The following is a 20,305-nucleotide window of genomic DNA, read 5'->3' on the forward strand; positions in this document are numbered from 1 at the left end:
TGAGTTCAAGTAGACAAAGATTTTTATGACTGATAAGAGGGACTACTGTGGATAAAGACCGAGAGGTGAAAATCCAATCGAATTTCTGAATTTGTATTTCCCTCAGGCAGTACAAACTCAGTATGTCCCAAACTGAATGGATTCTTTCCCCCTGAACTCTAAGCCTGTTTCTCCTCTAGTTGCCTATGTCTGTGAATCCAACATCTTCTGTGAGGTCTATGTCAGCAAACTAGATGTCATCCTAGTCAAAATAATTTTATTCCTGGTACCTGTTATCTATTATCCAGACATCCAGGTCAATTAGATAGTCTGAAGGAAAAAAACCTTTTTTTTCTTGGCATGACTCTACAAATATATCCATGTTTTCTCTCCAGCCTCACCTCTCAATAGTACTTTCTCTGCTTGGTCTATACTGAACTATTTAGAGCCCTGACCTGTTTCATACATTCTCTCCATTTCCAACCTTTGCAGCTGATTCTGTTTGATTTTCAAGACTAAGCTCATGCATTAACACCTGTGAGAAGCATGTCCTTCCTCTCCACTAGCTCATTTTGATTCATTACATTCTAAGTACATTCTAAAGCACTTTTTTCATTACTTCTTGGGCTTCACATCTGTCCTGTGAATATCTGCATGTCTTACTTGTCTTAGCATCTCCTGGGAAGCTGGTATAGGATAGACATTGACTAAAGGCTTATCCAAAAAAAAAAAAAAAAATGCATGAACTAGATGTTGCAAGGAGAATAAATAGTTGAGGGTGTTTGGAGTCCAGGAATTGTGCTAGGCAAGTTACAAAGGGGCTCTACATGTGAAGGGATTGTGTAGAGTGAGGATTGTGCAGAGTCGGGATTTTACACTGCAGACTGTAAGGAGTCATTGAGGTTTTTATGGAAGAAAACTGACTTAATAAAAGCAGTGCTTTTGGAAGATGAACAATAGCAAAATAGCAATGCCTGAAGGAAAGGGGACTACTTCTGGGAGACTGGCCAGGAGGCCAGGTCAATCACTTAAATGCAAGCTAACAAAGGCATGAGATGTGGTGGTAGTAGGGATCGAAAAGCTAGGTACATTTATAAAGTAAACAAAGAGATTTTTAGTATTCATTAAAACTTGAAAAGAAAAAAAAAATAAACTGGAAAATGTTTTCTTTGTGTATATTTGCCAAAAGTCTTTCACAAAACTGAAAGGCAGTCATACAAATTAGAAAAACAATGTGTGCAAATGGACAAAACAGATGAGAAAAGAACTCATAGAAAAGGAATAGTAAACACAGGAAAACAATTCAACCTTATTAGTAATCCAAATAATAAAAATCCTGACAGTTCCTTGGCCATAATTCTAAAACATGGCAAATAACAAAGCAGAACTGAGGTTAAACTCATCTTAGTTGCTCAGTGACACTGCATTGGTAGCCATGCCTCTAGGAAGTCATACGATAGGTGACAGTGGCACACGTTTGAGAGATAGCCAACCAACAACAGCCACACTCCTGTCACCTGTCACCATGGCAGAAAGTCATCTAATCCCTAACCCTCTCATTTCTGAAAGTCCTTCAGTTCCTTAACTCCACTCCACACTTCTCAGAGCTGAATGTGTAAGATCAGCTCTGAGACACTGGGACTTACATCACACCCATGCATAAGCAAGCAATGAGCCAGCTTCTTTTAATTTTAAATAAGTGTTTTCTTTCATTGGGTGAGAAATTCTCTAATGCACTTCAGGTGAGAGGGTAAACTCAGTTTTTTTGTAAAGAGATTTAGTAACAATTCATTAAGAGATTTTAAAAGTTTGAATTCTTTACCCAATAGTTTTATTCGAAGAGAATCTCTTAAGAAAACAATCAGAAATGAATTTTCTGACTATAGGGATATTCATTGCTAGATTATCTATATTAGTGAATATTTTTAAATGGCTTCAATGACCAATAATAAGAAAATGGTTGAATAAATTCCAGAATATTATTTGAATGAGATATTATATAGACATTAAACAATGTTTTCAAAGAATTTTTAATAACATTGGACCATGCTCATGTAATAAATGATAAGTAAGTAACTGGAGAGGATGTAAAGACGTTCGTGATCCTAGATGTGGATATATATGACTCTGTAAAATATCCCAAGATTTCCATGGTTATCTTTCCTTGGTGGAATTATACATTAACTTTTATCTTACTAATCCTATATATTTTCCAAATCTTATTAAAAAAGGTATATACTTAATATCATAAAAATACTTATTTAAAAAGATTAGAGACAATTCTTATTTTTAAAGGTTCTGGTTTCTGGTTCCTCACGTAAGTAACTTAGAAGTTGCCACTCCATTCTAACAAGTAAAAAAAAGCTAAACAGGTCAAAAAGTTAACAACTCTTCTCGGATCCATAAGAGAGGACAGAACACAGAGGAAACCACTGTCTCTAAGACTGGAGAAACAGACAAGAGAATACAGGGAGTCACAACTTACCAGAGCAGAGATTCATGATTGGAACTGCCACTGGAACAGAGGCCAGGGTAGGAAAAAAAGAATCATAATTGATGAATTTCTGGAGGCAACTCTGAAAGTTAAAAACTCCAAGGGGATCCAGTCACAGAGGGCACCCACCAAACTGAGATTGACCTCCAGGAGTCTGACCAAATTCCTCCAGGATATATGGGAGAGAAATCCCCTTGGTCTTCCTTCAAGGGGAGAGGAAAAGGAACCATTGTGAAATGTATCAGAGCACTGAGAGAAAAGTCTGTGTTCTTCTTAAGGCCTATCCTCAGGGAAAACTAGTTACCCTAATGGTGTATTAGAGTCTAACTGGCCTGAGGAAGGGAAATACCCAGCTCCAGCTGACTCTAATCTTCCATGTGGGAGAAGTGAAACACCCAATGTCAGCCCAGTCTAGCCTTCCTGTCCCACCTAAAGAAAAAGGAAAAAAACTTAGAAACACTTGTGAATTTCACAGTCCAGATGCATCTCACTAAAACACTGAGACTTAACCATAGGACTACAGAATACTTCCCCTCCCCCACATCTCACCACCTCCTTATTAAGGCCTATTTACAGCGGTTCCTTTTACCTTTTACATCGTGTTCAACTATAGAGAAAATTTACAGGGCATACCAAAAGGCAAAAAACACAACTGAAGAGATAGAGTAAGCATCAGAAGTAGGCATGGCAGGGATGTTGGAATTACCAGACCAAGAATTTTTTAAAAATCTATAATTAATATGCTAAGGGTTCTAATGTGTAAAGTAGATACCAGGAAAGAGCAGATGGGCAGTATACACAGAGAGATGGAACTCCTAAGAAATTACCAAAAAGAAATGCTAGGGATCAAAAATACTGTGAAACAAATGAAAAAATGCCTTTGATGGATTTACTAGTAGACTAAACACAGCTGAGAAAAGAATCTCTGAGCTATAAAATTTATCAATAGAATCCTTGAAAACCAAAAAGCAGAGGACAAAGACAAAAAAAAGAACATAATATCCAAGACTGTGGGATAACTAAAAAAGGTGCAATATATGTGCAAAGAGAATATTAGAAGGAGAAGGGGAAAAAAAAGAACAGATAAAAATATTTGAAACAATAATGACTGAGAAGTTCCCCAGATTAATGTGAAACTTCAAATCACAGATTCAGGAATCTCAGCAAACACCAAGAAAAATAAATTCCAAAAAAATCACTCAACAATACTTAGACATATCACTTTCAAATTACAGAAAATCAAAGGTAAAGAAAAAAATCTTGAAAGAAGACAGAGGGAGGGGGAAAAACATTATATATAGAGGAGCAAAAATAAAGGTTACATCCAGCTTCTTCTCATAAATGATGCAAGCAGGTAGAGAGTGAATTAAAATATTTAAAAAGTGGAGGGAAAAAAAAAACCTCACCAAACCTAGAATTCTGTACTCTGTGAAATTACCCTTCAGAAAGTGAAGAAGTAAAGATTTCCTCAAACAAAAATTGAGGAAATTTGTTCCTAGTAGATCTGTCTTGCAAAAAATGTTAAATGAAGTTCTTTAAAGAGAAAGAAAAAAATATAAATCAGAAACTCAGCTCTACATAAAGAAAGGAAGAGCAATGGAAAAAGAATAAAGTTAAAATTACAACTTTTCTTACTTTTAATTGATCTGACAGATAAAAGTTTGTTCAAAATAATCACAGCAAAATGTATTCAATTATGAATGCTTATTTATATATCATATGTATGCTTACATGTAAGTGAAATGAATGACAACAATACTAAAAGAAATGGGAGGAAAAAATAGGATTATTTTGTTATTATAAGGTACACTGCCTGTGAAGTGGTATGGCGTTATTTGAAAGTAGACTTAGATTAGTTATAAATGTATACTTCAAATTCTGGAGCAGCCACTAAGAAAATTTTTTTTAAAGTACAAGTAATATGGTAAGAAAGGAGAGAAAGTAGAATCATATCAAATGCAGAATTAAAACCAGAAAAAAAAAGGCAGAAAAAAAGCAAAAGACAAAAATAGGAACAAAGAAGTGCAACAAATAGAACCCAGTAATGAATATGATAGATATTAATTCAACTGTATCAATAATCACTTGCAATGCCATTGATACAAATGAACCAATTAAAAAACCGAGGAGGTCCAAGTAGATCAAAATACACAACCCAACTCTATGTTGTCTACAAGAAACTCACTTTATATATAAAAACACATGTACATAAATATAAGTGAATGGAGAAAAATATGTCATTCTAACATTGGTCAAAAGAAAGTAGGAGCAGCTATATTGATTTTAGACACAATAGAGTTCACAGCAAGGAAAGTTATTAGGGACAAACAAGGGCATTGCATAATGATAGGGATCAAGTCTCCAAGAAGACATAATTTTTAACATGCGTTTGCTTAACAACATTGTCAAAACACATGAGGCAAAGACTGAGAGAACTGTAAGGAAAAAAGATGAACCCACCATCATAGTTGGAGACTTCATCACCCTTCCTGGAAATAGATTCAGCAAGGCAGAATATCAGTAAAGACATGGCTGAATTAAACAACACAATTAATCAACTAGATATAATTAACATCTATAGACTATTTCATCTAATAACTGCAGAATACACATTTTTCTCAAGTTTACATGGAACATTTCTCAAGATAGACTACATTCTGGGATATAAAACTCATCTTGACAAATTTAAAAGAATAGAAACTATATAATGTCTGTTCTCAGACCACAACGGAATTAAACTTGAACTCAATAACAGAAAAATAACTGAAAAAAATCCCAAACCATATGGTGATTAAACAACACACTTCTAAATAACACATGGGTTGAAAAAGAAATCACAAGGGAAGATTTTTAAATATTTTGATTAAATGAAAATAAAAACACAAGTTATTGAAATTTATGGGGTGCAGCAAAAGCAGTGCTTAGAAGAAAATTTATAGCATTGAATATATATTTCAGAAAAGAATATTTAAAATCAATAATCTAAGTTTACACCTTAGGAAACTAGAAAGAGAAGAACAAATTATATCCAAAGTAAGCAGAAGAAAAGAAATAATAAGAATTAGAGCAGAAATCAGTGAAACTGAAAACTGAAACTCAATAGGGAAAGTCAACAAAACCAAAAGCTGATTCTTTGAAAGATCAATAAACTTGATAAACATCTAGCCAGGCTAGTTAAGAAAAAAGAGAGAGAATACAAATTACTAATACCAGAGATGAAGAGCAAAGTCTTTACTACAGAGTCTATGGAAATTAAACAAATAATATAGGAACAACATGAACAACTCTTTGCATATAAATTTGATAACCTAGATGAAAGGAAGTAATTCTTCAAAAGATACAATCTGCCAAAAATCACACAAGAAGAAATATATGATCTGAATAGGCCTGTATCTATTTAAATAAATTGAATCAATAATTAATAACCTTCCAAAACAGAAAGCACCAGGACCAGATGGGTTTGTGAATGAATTTTACCAAACTTTTAAAGAAGACATTATCCCAACTTTCTACAATCTCTTTCAGAGGACAGAAGCAGAGGGAATATTTCCTAACTTATTCTACCAGGCCACATTGCTCTAATGCCCAAACAAAGACATTACAGTGAAGGAAAACTACAGACCAATATCTCTCATAAACATAATGCAAAAATCCTCAAAATATTAGCAAATTTAATCCAAAAGAGTATAAAAAGAATAAAACACCACGACCAAGTGGAATTTATTCTAGATATGCAAGGCTGGTTCAACATTCAAAAATACAATCCATCACATCACAATAGACTACAAAAGAAAATTACATGATCATATCAACAGATGAAAGAAAAAGCATTTGATAAAATCCTAAACCTATTCATGATAAAAACTTTCAGTAAACTAGGAAGAGGGAAATTTCCTTAACTTGATAAAGAACATCTACAGAATACATACAGCAAATGTCATACGTAGTGGTGAGAAACCCAAAGCTTTCCCTTTAAGATAATGTAGAAGGCAAGAATGTCCCCTCTTACCATTCCTTTTTAACATTGTACTGAAAATCGTTGCTAATGCAGTAAGTCAGGAAAAGGACATAAAATGTATATAGAAATTGTGGAAAAGATATTAAACTGTCTTTTTTTGTAGATGACATGACTGTCTACATAAAAAATCTAAAAGAATTGACAAAAACAATTCTGGAACTGATAAGTGATTATAGCAAGGTTGCAGGATACTAGGTTACTTAATATGCAAAATTCAATGGATTTCCTATATGCCATCAATGAATAAAAGGAATCTGAAATAAAAAAACACAGTACCATTTACATTAGCATCTTCCAAAATGAAATGCTTTGATATAAAACTAATTAAATATGTATGTACATGATCTAGATGAGGAAAACTATAGAATTCCAATGAACACAATCAAAGGAGAATTAAATAAATAGAGAGATATTCCATGTTCATGGATAGGAAGCCTGAATATTATCAAGATGCCAATTCTTCCCAAATTTGATGTATAGATCCAATGCAATCCCAATCAAAATCCCAGCAAGTTATGTCATGGATATAAAAAAAATTGATTCTAAAGTTTATATGGAAAGGCAAAAGATTTAGAATAGCTAACACAATATTGAAGGAGAAGAATACAGTTGGAGGACGAACACTACCTGATTTCAAGACTTGTTATAAAGATATAGTAATCAAGACAGTGTGGTATTGATCAAAAAATAGACAAACAGGTCAGTGAAACAGAATGGAGCCCAGAAATAGACTCCCATAAATACAGTCAATCGATCTTTGATAAAGGAGCAAAGGCAACACAGTACAAAAACAGTTTCTTCAATAAATGGTGCTGGAACAACTGGGCAGCTACATGAAAAAAATGCATCTAGACACAGATATTTCATGCTTCACAAAAATTAACTTAAAGTGGATCACAGACCTAAATGTAACATACAAAACAATAAAACTCCTACATGATAATATAGGAGAAAATTTAGATGACCTTGGGATGGCAATGCCTTTTTAGACACATCACCAAAGACATGCTCCATTAAAAAAAATGTCTGATTTCATTAAAATTAAATACTTTTTTGAAAGACAATATCAAGAGAATTAGAAGACAAGCCACATACTGAGAAAACATATTTGCAAAAACATACCTGAAGTATTGTTATCCAAAATATACAAAGAACTCTTAAAACCCAGCGATACAAAACTGACCTGATTAGAAGTGGGCCAAAGACATTAACAGACACTTCACCAAAGAAAATATTCAGATGGCAAACAAGTATATGAAAAGATATTCTATGTAATATGTCATCAAGGGAATGCAATCTAAAACAATAATGACATACCATACACGTCTATTAGAATGTTCAAAATCCAGAACACTGACAACATCAAAGACTTGTGAGGTTTTCAAGCAATAGGAACTCTCATTTCCGTGTGAATGAAAAATGGTACTGTACATTGGAAGACAGTTTGATGATTTCTTACCATACGAAACATACTCTTACCATGTGAACCAGCAATTGCATTCTTTGATATGTACCCAAATGAGCTGAAATCATATGTCCACACAGAAAACTGCACACAGATGTTTACAGCAGCTTTATTCATTACTGCCAAAACTTGAGAGCAAAAAACACGTCCGTTAGTAGGTGAGTGGATAAACAGTGGTACTTCCAGACAATGGAATATTGTTCAGTGCTAAAAAGAAATGAGCTATCAAGCCATGAAAAGACATGGAGGAAACTTAAACACATATTAATAAGTGAAATAAGCCAATCTGAAAGGGCTACACACTGTATAATTTCAGCTATACGACAGTCTGGAAAAAGCAAACTTACAGGACAATACAAAGATCAGCGATTGCCAGAGGTGGGGCATGGGAGATGGAGAGAGATAGCAGAGCACAGAGGATTTTTAGGACAGTAAAATTACTCTGTATGATACTATACTGATGAATATATGTCATTATATGTTACATATTATTCCAAATCCATGGAACCTTAAATACAAACTATGGACTTTGGTGACTATGATGTATCACTATAGGCCACATCCCAAATGCAACACTGGTGAGTGATGTTGACAACGGGAGAGGCTATGCATGGATGGAGGCAGGGATAGATGGGGAATCTCTGTAACTTCCTCTGAATTTTGTTATAAACCTAAAACTGTTCTAAAAAATAACGTCTTAAAAAGAAAAGATTATAGATTGAGAAATTGAGTGTGAAACATCAAGTAGAAAGATAATTTCCAGATGATTAAATCATGATATTTGTAGTAAGTGGTATAACATGAGGGGGAGCTGGCTTTGGATAGACAGTAATTGGTAAATCTCCATTCTCTTCTCTGATTTTCCTGGGTGTACAGTGTATAATCTTGTGTTGTTATTTGCTGATTGGTATTTCTCTTCTTCTAGAATTTCACAATGAGTCATACAGTGGTCCTTCAGGCAACCACAGCTGATAGCAAAGTGGAGGGAGAAGAAGCACTAACCATTTTCCAAATATCACTCCAGTTTTTTCTCTAGACCAAATATGCACTGGACTTCAATAAGCAGTTCTTAGTCAAATTTCAGAGAAAGTTTCCCAAGAGATACATAATTTGTGTCTGTTTCTCTAACCCCTGTTCTTGCCTTTGTGGTTAAAACTTTAGAATGTAAATTCTTACAGTCTTCTGTCTCCTTTTTCATCCTTCTGTTCTTTCTGCAGTCCTTTATTTAAACATCTCCCTTAGGACTCAATACCTATGATAGAATAATAGAATTTGGACTCCCATCTATTCTTGGGCCTTGCAATCTTTGCTTCTTTAAGCTCAAGATGACTCCAACTGGAGCTGTCACCTGCACTGACTTCTGGGAACCCTAAAGGAGGGAGGTGATGGCTTTCTTCTTTTGCATGGTTCCTTGTTTCATGCAATGGAAACGTGATCAAGTTTTCTTTTAAAGTACCTCAGAATATAACTTGCCACCAAAATAATAAGCTTTGATTTTAAAGACTGCCTAGTTGATTGGAAAAACAGAATTCTTTACCATTACTTTGTCCCTTCTCCTTATAGAGTAATAATCCAGGTATTATTATAATTACACAAAAATATGCTCTTATCTGGTCTGGCTTCTCCTCCAAATTAATTAATTAACTTACTTTTCTGCTTGAATCTTCCAAATGAGAAAAACCATCCTCACAAGTTTTCCCTCTGGGAGTTACATGTTTCTTTCATAAGAGCTGAGGTGGCTGTTGCCAATTATTCCACTCTAAACTCATGATCTCTGATCTCAAAGGTGCCCTACCCTTTCCAGGTAATCCCTTGAAGGTATTTTATCTACTTGCCTTCAGTAGCTTCTGAAGGCAGAGTCCCTGGTTTTCAAATCTTGACTTTCTTAATTTACTAGCTGTACTGCTTTGGGAAAACCACTTAATCAACTCTATGACCATGTTTCCTCATCTATTAAAGTGGGATAAAATTCACCCTAGTATTGTTGAATGATTTATTATTTTGAGTAAAGTACTTAACACAGAGCTGTGCATAAAGTAAACATAATATAAACACTATCTCTTATTATTAATCTTGAATATTTCTTCTTCTCTGGCTCCTTCTCATTCACATTTGCACACAGAATGTTTCTTCCATCTTAGAAAAAACAAACAAAACCTTTCTTTATCCCACATCTGCCTCCAGTGACCATTCTCTTTTCTCCTCTTTAAAGCCCAACACCTTCTGTCTGTATTTACAACCTTTAATCACTTACCTCCTGCCATTAAAATCACACACACATACTTAAAACATCTCAATCTCATTTCCAGGTCCACCAAATGCCTGCATAAACTTCATCTCAGATCAGCAAAAGCTCCTTGTGGGCTAGTAGAAGTTTTGCCTTACCGATCTCTCTGCATCATTTGACACTGTTGAAACACTATCTTGTATCTTGCTGACTTGCTTTTCTTACTATGTCACAGGCTGTAGTCTATGCTTCTTCATGGCCCTGTTTTTCTCTGCCTTTTTCTTAAGTATTGATGTCCTCTAGGTTTCTTTCCTAGACCTCCCTTTCTTATAACCATTTGTTGTTCAGTTCATTCACATGGCTTCAAAAGCCATCTATAGATGACTCCCAAATCTATATCTCAACTCTACCCTGTAATCTCTTTCTGAAGTTTATAATTCATGTATCTGCCTGTCTGTTAGACAGCCCTGCTTTTATGGACCTCCATCTCAAAAGTTTTGAGTTGGTTGAACTCAGCATTTTCACTTGTCAGCGACTTTCCTTCCATTCCTCCATCTCAGTGAATGTCACATCCTTCCTCCCATGTGGAGCCAGAACCCTGGATATAATCTGTGACTCATCCTCTGTCTTCCCAGCCACCACATTTAATCAATGACTAAAAACTTTCAATTCCTCCTGAGAGAGACATCCTTTCAATCTGTTCATCTGTCTTTATCTCAGCAGCTAGTATTTCAGTCAAAGCCACCATCACTTCTTAACCAGTTCAGAACAGCAGTTTTTGATTCGTATTCTCATTCCCCAGCTTTTCCCACCCAAATCCATTCTTCACTCTGCCATCAGGGCACTTCTTTTTAAGTGAAAACTGACTCCTGCCAGTCCTCCTGCCCACTTAATACCCATCAGGGGTTTCTCATTGATTTAAGCAAAAACTCAAGCTCCTCTTCACACTCAGTCTTGGATGACCCCATCCCTGGGGACAGAAATGCTCTGGTCTCATTTCTCAACTTTTGCTATCTTCCATTTATCCTCCAAGCATACAGAACACGCTTTAGTCTTCAGACATAACTTACTTCCAACCCTACTTATATCTCATTGCCTCATTCTAGAACTCTCTTCCTACTACCCACCTCCTTTAGCTGGCTGTAGAAGTTTGCTGGGTTTCTTTCCCAGGCCTCCCTTTCTTATAATTGCTAGGGTTGTCATAACAAGGTACTGCAGACTGGGTGGCTTAAACGACAGAATTTATCTTCTCACAGAAGTCCAATATTAAGGTGCTAGCAAGTTGGGTCTCTTCTGAGGGTCTTGTAGATGGCCGCCTTCTCCCTGTGTCCTCACATGGTCTTTTCTCTGTGTGTGCACAACCATGGTGTCCCTTTGTGTGCTCAAATGTCCTGTTCTTATAAGAACGCAAGTCATATTGGATTAAGTCCCACTCTAATGTCCTCATTTTAGCTTAATCACACCTTTAAAGACCTTACATCCAAATATAGTCACATTCTGGAGTCCAGGGCGTTAGAAATTCAACATATGAATGCGGGGGCACATTTCAGCCTATAATACTGGCTAATGCCTGTGTAGACTTCAGACCTCCTCTGACACTAATTTTTTGCAAGTGTGTTCATTAATCTTCCAACTCTAACTTACATGCTGGCTTCTGGGCACTCTCATAACACCTTGGAGTTTCCCCTTCCAAGAATATGCTATCTTATCTGCTTCTCCCACTATATTTAAACAATATGAGTATAAAACCCATATGTTTTTGGCTACTACAGTGTTCCCCAGAACCTAGTACAGTGTATGGCACATAAAAGCCATTGCATTAATGCAAGAATAATTGGTACACCCTCCCTTGTTTCCTTTCCTTACCTCTTTTTCTAGTCTTATTTGTCAGAGCCCCACCATCATTTTAATAAGGAATCTAACTCGCAATACACGTTTTCCAAATAGACTACACCTTCTACTAATTTGTGCCTTTGCTAATTCTGCCTGAAATTCCCTCTCTGAATTCCTTCTTAGCCATAACCCTTGCTAATCCTTCAAGGCTGAACTCCTGTGGGAAGCTTGAGTACCTAGAATACGTACCGATACATCCTTTTCTGGGCTCATAGCTCCCTGTTCTTATGATTCATCACCTCCACTAGACCATTTGCTCCTTCAGGAAAGTGATTTTCTTTCTTTCATATTTGTACTTCATAAATTTATTTGAGTAGTTGGCAATTAGTAGGAGCTCAATACACATTTGGACAAATGTGAGACAAAGCTGACCGTAGTGACATGTATAAATTTCTGTTAAGCCTGATGTGAAGAAAACATTTTGGTTACTCCTTTAGATGCAAAAGTGCTGAGGGAGGAGTATATTTGTTGTGCTACAGGAGGAGCAAAAAGGCCGGTGTGGCTGAAGTAGAAGGAGAGAAGGGAAGACTGGTGAGAAATGAGGTCAGAGGCAACAGAGGTCAGATCTTTCACAGCCATTTAGGCAATTGTTCAGAGTTTGATTTCACCCTGCGTGAAATAAGAATGGGGGAAATTTTGATTTATATTTTGACAGCAGGTTGAGAATAGGCTATGAGGGCTGGTGAAAAGGGCGTAGGGGTGGGCAAGGACAGAAGACCAGTTAGGAAATACTGGTAATAATTCAGGTGAGAGATTATGTGGTGAGGGCTTAGAGGGTGGTCATGGTAGAGATATTGAGAATTGGTTGGAGAGTGGATATAGTCTGACAGTAGAACTAACAGGAGTACTGACCAATGGGATATAAAGACGTGAGTGAATGAAATGAATGACTTTGGAGGGTGTGTAGCTCTTCATGTAAGATACGTTTTTCAGTATCTATTAACTTAAATAGCCCAGAAATTAGAATGGATACTTTAAGAAACTTGATAAAACTGGAGTCAGAAATATATTTTAGGACTGATAGTAGAATGCTGAATAAGACAAAAATTAAGAGTCTTTAGGAGAAATTATAAGAAACATTTTATTTGATATGCTGTAGCAGCATGTGTACGAACAGGGCCTAAATACAGTTAAAGGGAATCGTAGAGGAAAAGATGATCGGAATGATTTAGGGAAAAAAAAAATTAAACCCTTTACAATGCCAAATTCTTCAGAGTATAAAGGAATAGTAATTTGAAAAAGAAAAATTACTACCTAAAAAATAACAAATAAAATTTACCTGAGTTACTAAGGAAACTGTATGTTATTTACATGAAGTGTAAAAAAATATTGTCTGCAATTATGAAAAGAATACGTTTTACTTATGGAAAGAAATACTACAGAATACATTTAAGAATGTACTCTTCTAAAATAAGTAAATCTAATCAGAGAAAATCTCCCAAATAAAAGTACATATAAATAATTTGATGTATGGCAAAGTATACATTTAATAAAAATATATCCTAACTTTATTTCACATGGTAAAATAGTGATGCATTTTCAGAAGAATTTCATTATTCCACACATGATTTCTGTTAACATTCCTTTTATTCTAGATACCCTGTTCCTGTGACAAATTTGTTTAGATAAAATGACTCTGTTTACTTCTACAATAGAGATTTTTATTTATTTTTAAAACTGCCTTTCACATCATGGGATGTGGTTAAGATAAGAATAGTTTTTAATCATTGATTTCCTCTTTGGTCTATCTCTTCTTTCATTTTCAGATGACAGCTCCCCCCCCCCCATTTTGTAGCTGTATACCTTGCATTTTGGGTTCTGTATGATTTTTTACTTTTTTTGACATTTTGTTCAATTAAATTATAAATATGGTCAGAAGATAAAGAAGAAAAATACTTCTTATTTTGAGTGGAAGTTTCAAATGTTAAGAATAACTGAGCTACCAAAAGAAATAACATATTTCAAAGCCCAAAAATCCTATAGAGAAATACATCTCTCTCTCGTAGATTAAACAGAACCTTTCTCTTTCTTCTTTTCCTTTATATTTTAAACAATCACAGCATTAGGGATCAAAACACAGTAACATATTTGTACCTAGCAGGTGTTTACATAATTATATTATACAGATATTCATTACAAATAATGTTTTTCCATATAGTGCATTTAATAAGGGCAGGCATATTCTTTTTCAAATGCACTTTAGTGTAAGACTGTAATTTCATCCAAAGGTTATAGTGGTATAAAAAATGACAGAGAACATTTAGTTTAGTTCTTCATTGTCATTAGAATCACAAGACAGAATTACACCTTTATGTGTACTGCTTTGGAGCATTCATCAATTTAAATTTTAATAAACATCAGTTTCAAGCTAGTTTAATCTAATAAAAGAGAGCATTATTTCTCAATTATTAGCCAGTTTCTACAAACCTCTCATTCTTTCTTCCCTACAATTTTTACCAGTCTTATTCTTTCCATGATTCAGAGTTCAATGTATTGGTACAGAATTTAACTTAACTCACTGAGTATGATTTCAAATGAAAATATTTTACTTTATTTTGAAAAAAAAAACTAAAAAATAAATCATAATCCTTTTTATATTTTTTTATAGCATTGCAAAATGATTTCTATAGAACACTAAAAAAACCACTTGTTCAATTCAGGTCAGTACACACTTATTGAACAAAAAATACACGTAATGTTTAATTATTGCATAGGATATAGAAATGAAAAGGGCATTTCCTATCCTTAATAAGCTTACAGTATAATGAAGAGATACTGAATAATTATAATGAAAGGAGAAAAATGACTGGAAGAGAGTTAAAAGTTTGACAAAGCTGTTAGACCTATGAGGTACATGTGGACTAGATGCCCAGGAATGTACTCAGCTCAAGATTCATTTTGGCAGCTTTTTCAGGTTTAGTGCCTTGTTGGCATTGGAAAGATCAGACAAGGAAGTCTGAAAAATAAAGATCAACTTGGGGAAATGCAAGTAAGCAATGTAACTCATCACCTGTCTGTAAGTGGAAGCAGGAGTCGAGGTCTAAGAAAGCGTAGTGAAGAATCTATGTAGGGATACCGGGGAAGGAATGAGCTCTGGGGAATCCCATGGAAACCCTAGATAGCTTCTTCACTCTATGCTTAATGCATCCAAGCTGAGCAGGGGTGCAAGTGACCGAAAAACTGGAGTAACAGAACTAAGTACTATGAAAGGGTTGAGGGACTAGAGGCCATAAGATGATGAACAGAGTAAATAGAGTGTGGAAACACAGTAAGTTTAGGGACAATATCTTAGAGTCAGAGGGACAATGCAGAATTCCAATTTTTATGAGCCAAACGTGACGATGAAATGCAAATTATGACTGAAATGGAATAACATCTAGTCACTGGAGTTCAAGATGTTGAGGGACTGAGAGCCCAATATTTGCCTGGCTATTAGAACTGCCAGATAAAATTCAAGATTCCCATGAAGAAATCTGCAAACTTCAGAGAAGTAGAAAACAGATGCAAAATAGGGAAGATGAAACATGGTTTATCTCAGTTTTACTCAAAAACAGGTGGTAGAGTGATACTGGCAGAATATAGATCTAGAAGTGTTAGTGAGTAGCAAACTGACTGCTCATCACCATCCTTGGTCTACTAGGAGTCAGGTTCAGTTAATCAAAAGGGATGTAAAGACCCAGGACTTTGAATATGGCAGACCAAGGTTGAGGATCGGCTCCATTATTAACTAATTGTGTACCATGGGCAAGTTACTTTAACTCTATAAAGCCCAGCTTCCTCATCTCCAATATTAAGATAATAATAATAACTACCTCTTGAGATTTTTATAGAAATGAAATATAGCTTAATAAACAACAGTAATGGTCTTTGGGGAAATAATAGCTAGTGACTATAGGTATTATGGAGATAGCCTGTGAAGAGGAAAAAAAATAGCATAGAAAAATGTGGCAGATGGGCAGTACTGATTAGAGCTAAGAGCCCCAATGAGAAAGCGGGAAGAACTATGTTGGGAAGAAGTTATGTTTAATAAAGGGGAGCACTGAATACTCAACAACTTGTTGGGGGCAATTCACATGGTCAAAATTATACTTGGGATATTGTTTTGGCACTGTGGGGCACTGTAGAATTATCTCATGCTGAGAGATTTGGTGATTTCTTCCCAATTTGAGGATGAAGCCAGTGTGAGGGCAAAGGGATACGTTGATATAGTAGTAGTGGTTATACTGCAGAGACCTTCACCTTCCTTCAATGGCCTCATCCCTAATCAATGCATAACAAAACCAACCAGCCAGCTAGTAAACCAAAAAAACCATTCAGGGGCAGGGTTAACTAATAAACATGAAAAAATAAAAACTGGGGTTACTTGAACCTTGTCTATAATTCACTGATTCTTCATACTTTAATTTGGAAATAGGAACATTTTTATTATTGCAAAACTGTATGTCTTTCCCCTTCACTTCCTCCTACAATGCCTCATTTCATTTACACTATTTCAGTTAGATGCTTCCTTTGTTTTGTTCTTTTGCAAGCTCTACATGGTCTTAGGAGGATTAAGAAGGACATCCTTGGGAAGAGCATCCTTCGGTCACATAATTGACACACTATCTCTCCTCCTTCTTCCTTCTTCCCAGTGTGTCTCTTACTTTCCCTTCTTTTAGTTGCTGGAGAAGTCATTTTCTCCATCCTGTCCTTTTCTGGGTATGAAAACGTAAATTGTGAATTATTCCAACTTAGGTAACCCTTAGGATAATTTTTTAAGCAGCAGGAAACAGGGCTATCTGGCTGCGCAGATAATGATATCAGCTGCTTCCTTCCAAAACAACAGGTGCTTTGGCATAAGAACGTATATCATCATACTGAGATGATGACATCAGTTCATACTTCAGCTTAATTATAAACTACCTCCATTAATCCTCAAATAATTAAACATTTTGTGTGTGCTGCAAGGTGAAATGTAAAGTTAAAGGTGCCTGGATGTTTATTAAAAGGTTTTGAAAATATCTTTCCTCTACTATGCATTTCTTTGTACATCAGCGGAATAAAATTTGAAGTGTATTTCAAAAATAATATTTTGCTTCTATCAGAGAAAATAAAGGATAAGATAATTAATGAAATGTAATATTTTAAATGCTTCTATGAGCTTAGAACCACCACAAGGAATGCTAATAGCTATGGATGCTATATATGATTAAGAGTTAATGGCAAAATAATTTTAATTAAAAATATTAAATATTTGAAGCACCCTTATTGATATTTCAGTTTTGTATCTTCAAAAATAAATGCCAAATACTTGCATTTACATTGCATGAAAAACAAATATTCAATCAAGTGGAGTCTGATGTGCATCATTAAAATGAGGTACAGCAGATGTTTTTGGTAAAAATGAAACTATTTTATGAAGTAACATTGGCTCATTGCTTATAGTTTCAATATTTAGAAATTTCAGCTAAAGACTTTTACTATATTATTTATATCATTAAACTCAAAATGGAACTATGGAAACCCAAAACCTTTCTTGATTCAGTAAAGAAATGTAACAAATAAGATTATTCTATCCTTTAACTTTAAATATAGCTGACCTTCTTTAAAGTAGTTGTTACCTTCATGAGCCAGATGTGTTTCTAAGCAAATTACTTACATGAAATATATCCAAGGACATAGGCATTTACAAATCAATAAATTATGCATTTGTCATTTGTTATGGGGTACGACTTATGCTGACATCTTCAACATGCATACAAGTGTCCTAGCACTTAGTAATCGCATTAGCAATTTAGCAGAGGTGATTTTCTGAGGGAATGAGAAGACAGTGGTTTAGAAAATTGTTTTCATCATAGAAGTAGGTATTCCCACAGATTTTAGTTATTCACAACACATCAATTTAAAAGTCCACCTTCCTGAGGTTATATTACAATTGCCATGAAGTACATTCTGTGAGTTCCCAGGCATGCGTCATTATCTGTTTATCATGAAGACAGCAAAACAGCTGTACAAAGTTGTTCTTAAGTGGATCACTTTTTCCATTTTTTAAAATGTAACCAGTTAACAAGACTTTTTTTTTTCTTGGTAGGCACATAATGATAAATTTATCCAAGGAGAGTTTTATTCTTTGCAAGTAAAACTCAGACTGGAAATTTCCAGTGGATTTAGCTGGAACATTTGGGTGACCATATGGAGCTCTCCATGGCGCCACGGGACCATGCAGCTATGAAATCTGATCACTATCTCCCCAGTGACAGCTGGGCCTTTACACCATCAGAAAATTTTCAGACTTCTAATTTGTCATAACTACCTCCTGTGGAAAGGAAATATGTTACGGAGCCAGATACAAAAATTCTTAGTATCCAGCCCTATAAACGGTTAATTCCTTAACTGCATTTTGCGATTCACTGATGCAACGCCTACACCAAAAAACATATGGAGTCTTGTTCAGTTCGGGTTAGCCAATTGCTCCACCCATTCAAAAAGCCATTTGCACAGAAATGTATCCAGAGAAAGATTCTGTCACAGAGCTTAGCATTTTAAACACATTTAACTTTCAGTTGCTCTCAGTCAGTTGTGCCACTGAGAGGTTTCATCTGAGCTCCATTGGCCCTACTGGTCTCTTTAGGTCCAATGACTCTTCATTTGAGTAGTTGAATATTATGCTATGGCTCCCAGTCCCTGCTTCTTTCTATGTAGTGAGGCTGAAACTGTTTACCTGCTGTGCTTCTTTCACTCTATCAGCAGCTCACAGGCTTATGAAGTATCCCTCTGGCTATCCAAAGAGGGAGATGTTTTGCTCCTCTCCCTTTCTGACCACTTAGCTGAAGTTCCTGCTTGGGAATCGCCTCATAACCATTCCCATCACAGAAAGAGCTCCTAGGATGAAGTTCGTGTTTTTCCTCAACCCAACTGTCACTGAAGACTTTTAAGATGTGACTTCAACTTCTACTGGTCAAGTCCTTTGGTAGCTTTTTTAATGTCTCACCCCATTAATCATTTTCTAAAAATAATCACTTAATTAGCTATTCAGAGATTAGGATCGTATTTTAAATTTATCATGAGGTGGTCTGTATCTTTTGTAACCTACAAGTCCAAAATCCATCCAGGCTAATTTCATAGTACAGTTCACATAATGATAATAGCTAACATCTCCTCAGCACTTACTGTGTGTTTGGCATTAGTCTAAATACTTTCAATGAACGAACTCATTTATACTCTACAACATTCCTGTGAGGTTGACACGGTTGTCATCATTCTCATTTTAGAGATGAGTAGCCAAGGTACCATTTGACTAAGGTCACTTGTAATTATCAGATTTAGGATTTGAAGCCAGGTTGTCTGGTTTGAAAGCCAGTGCTGTTAATCATTACACCATGCTACCTCTCAAATTAGGAACGTGGGGGTTTAGCTTGGCACTGAAATGGACAGAAAACAAAGATGAATTCTATTAGTTCTGCCACCTTGAACTAGCTCTGGTGATGCTGAGAATGGCACCTGCTCTGGGCCTCTGTTTCCTCATTTTAAAGTTACGATGAGACTGGTTCTTTCCTTTGCAGCAATAAAATGTTACGGACGGTATAGGCTCTCTGTAGGTGACTATAGTTCACAAGTATTCATACAGGCACTGATTATTTTAATGGCCACTTTATCTTAAGACTATTTTCTTTAATTTCAGTACTGCTGGTACTACTACTCCGCACATGTTTTTTTAATCCATCCAGCAGTTTGCTTTCTATTACTCTTCAGCACTCCATTCTTCAGTAATTTCTCCTCATGCTCTACATCAAAATCAAACAAGCAAAATCATGCTTTTTGTCCCGTGCACCTACTATACTCATATCCGAGATCTCTCCTGATTAATCCATGTCAGTCTACTTTCTCTGACCTTAGCCAGTTGTTTCTTCATGCCAATCATTATACCCTACGTTAGCCATTTTCTACTTCCTTTCTTCAAGCGAGCATTACATTCTACTAAGGAGTACTAAATCAGGGTTGAATGGAGTCACCCAAGGCACTTCAGCTCCCCTTCCAGCACTGCCTTTAAATTGCACTGCAGATGTCCCATGGAATTTCTCCATCTACAGAAAACACTCAGCTTAGCAGATTTACTTAATTCTTCCAGAATGTCCACTTCCAACTGATAATGGGCTTCAAGCACATCTACAAAATACTTGTCCTGCAATACGTAGATCAGTATTTGGCTAATACCTAGGGGCCGTAGGTTTGCCAAGTGGACACATGAAA

This window comes from Camelus bactrianus, chromosome 1 (genome assembly GCF_048773025.1).
Source record: "Camelus bactrianus isolate YW-2024 breed Bactrian camel chromosome 1, ASM4877302v1, whole genome shotgun sequence".
NCBI classification, from domain to species: Eukaryota; Metazoa; Chordata; class Mammalia; order Artiodactyla; family Camelidae; genus Camelus; species Camelus bactrianus.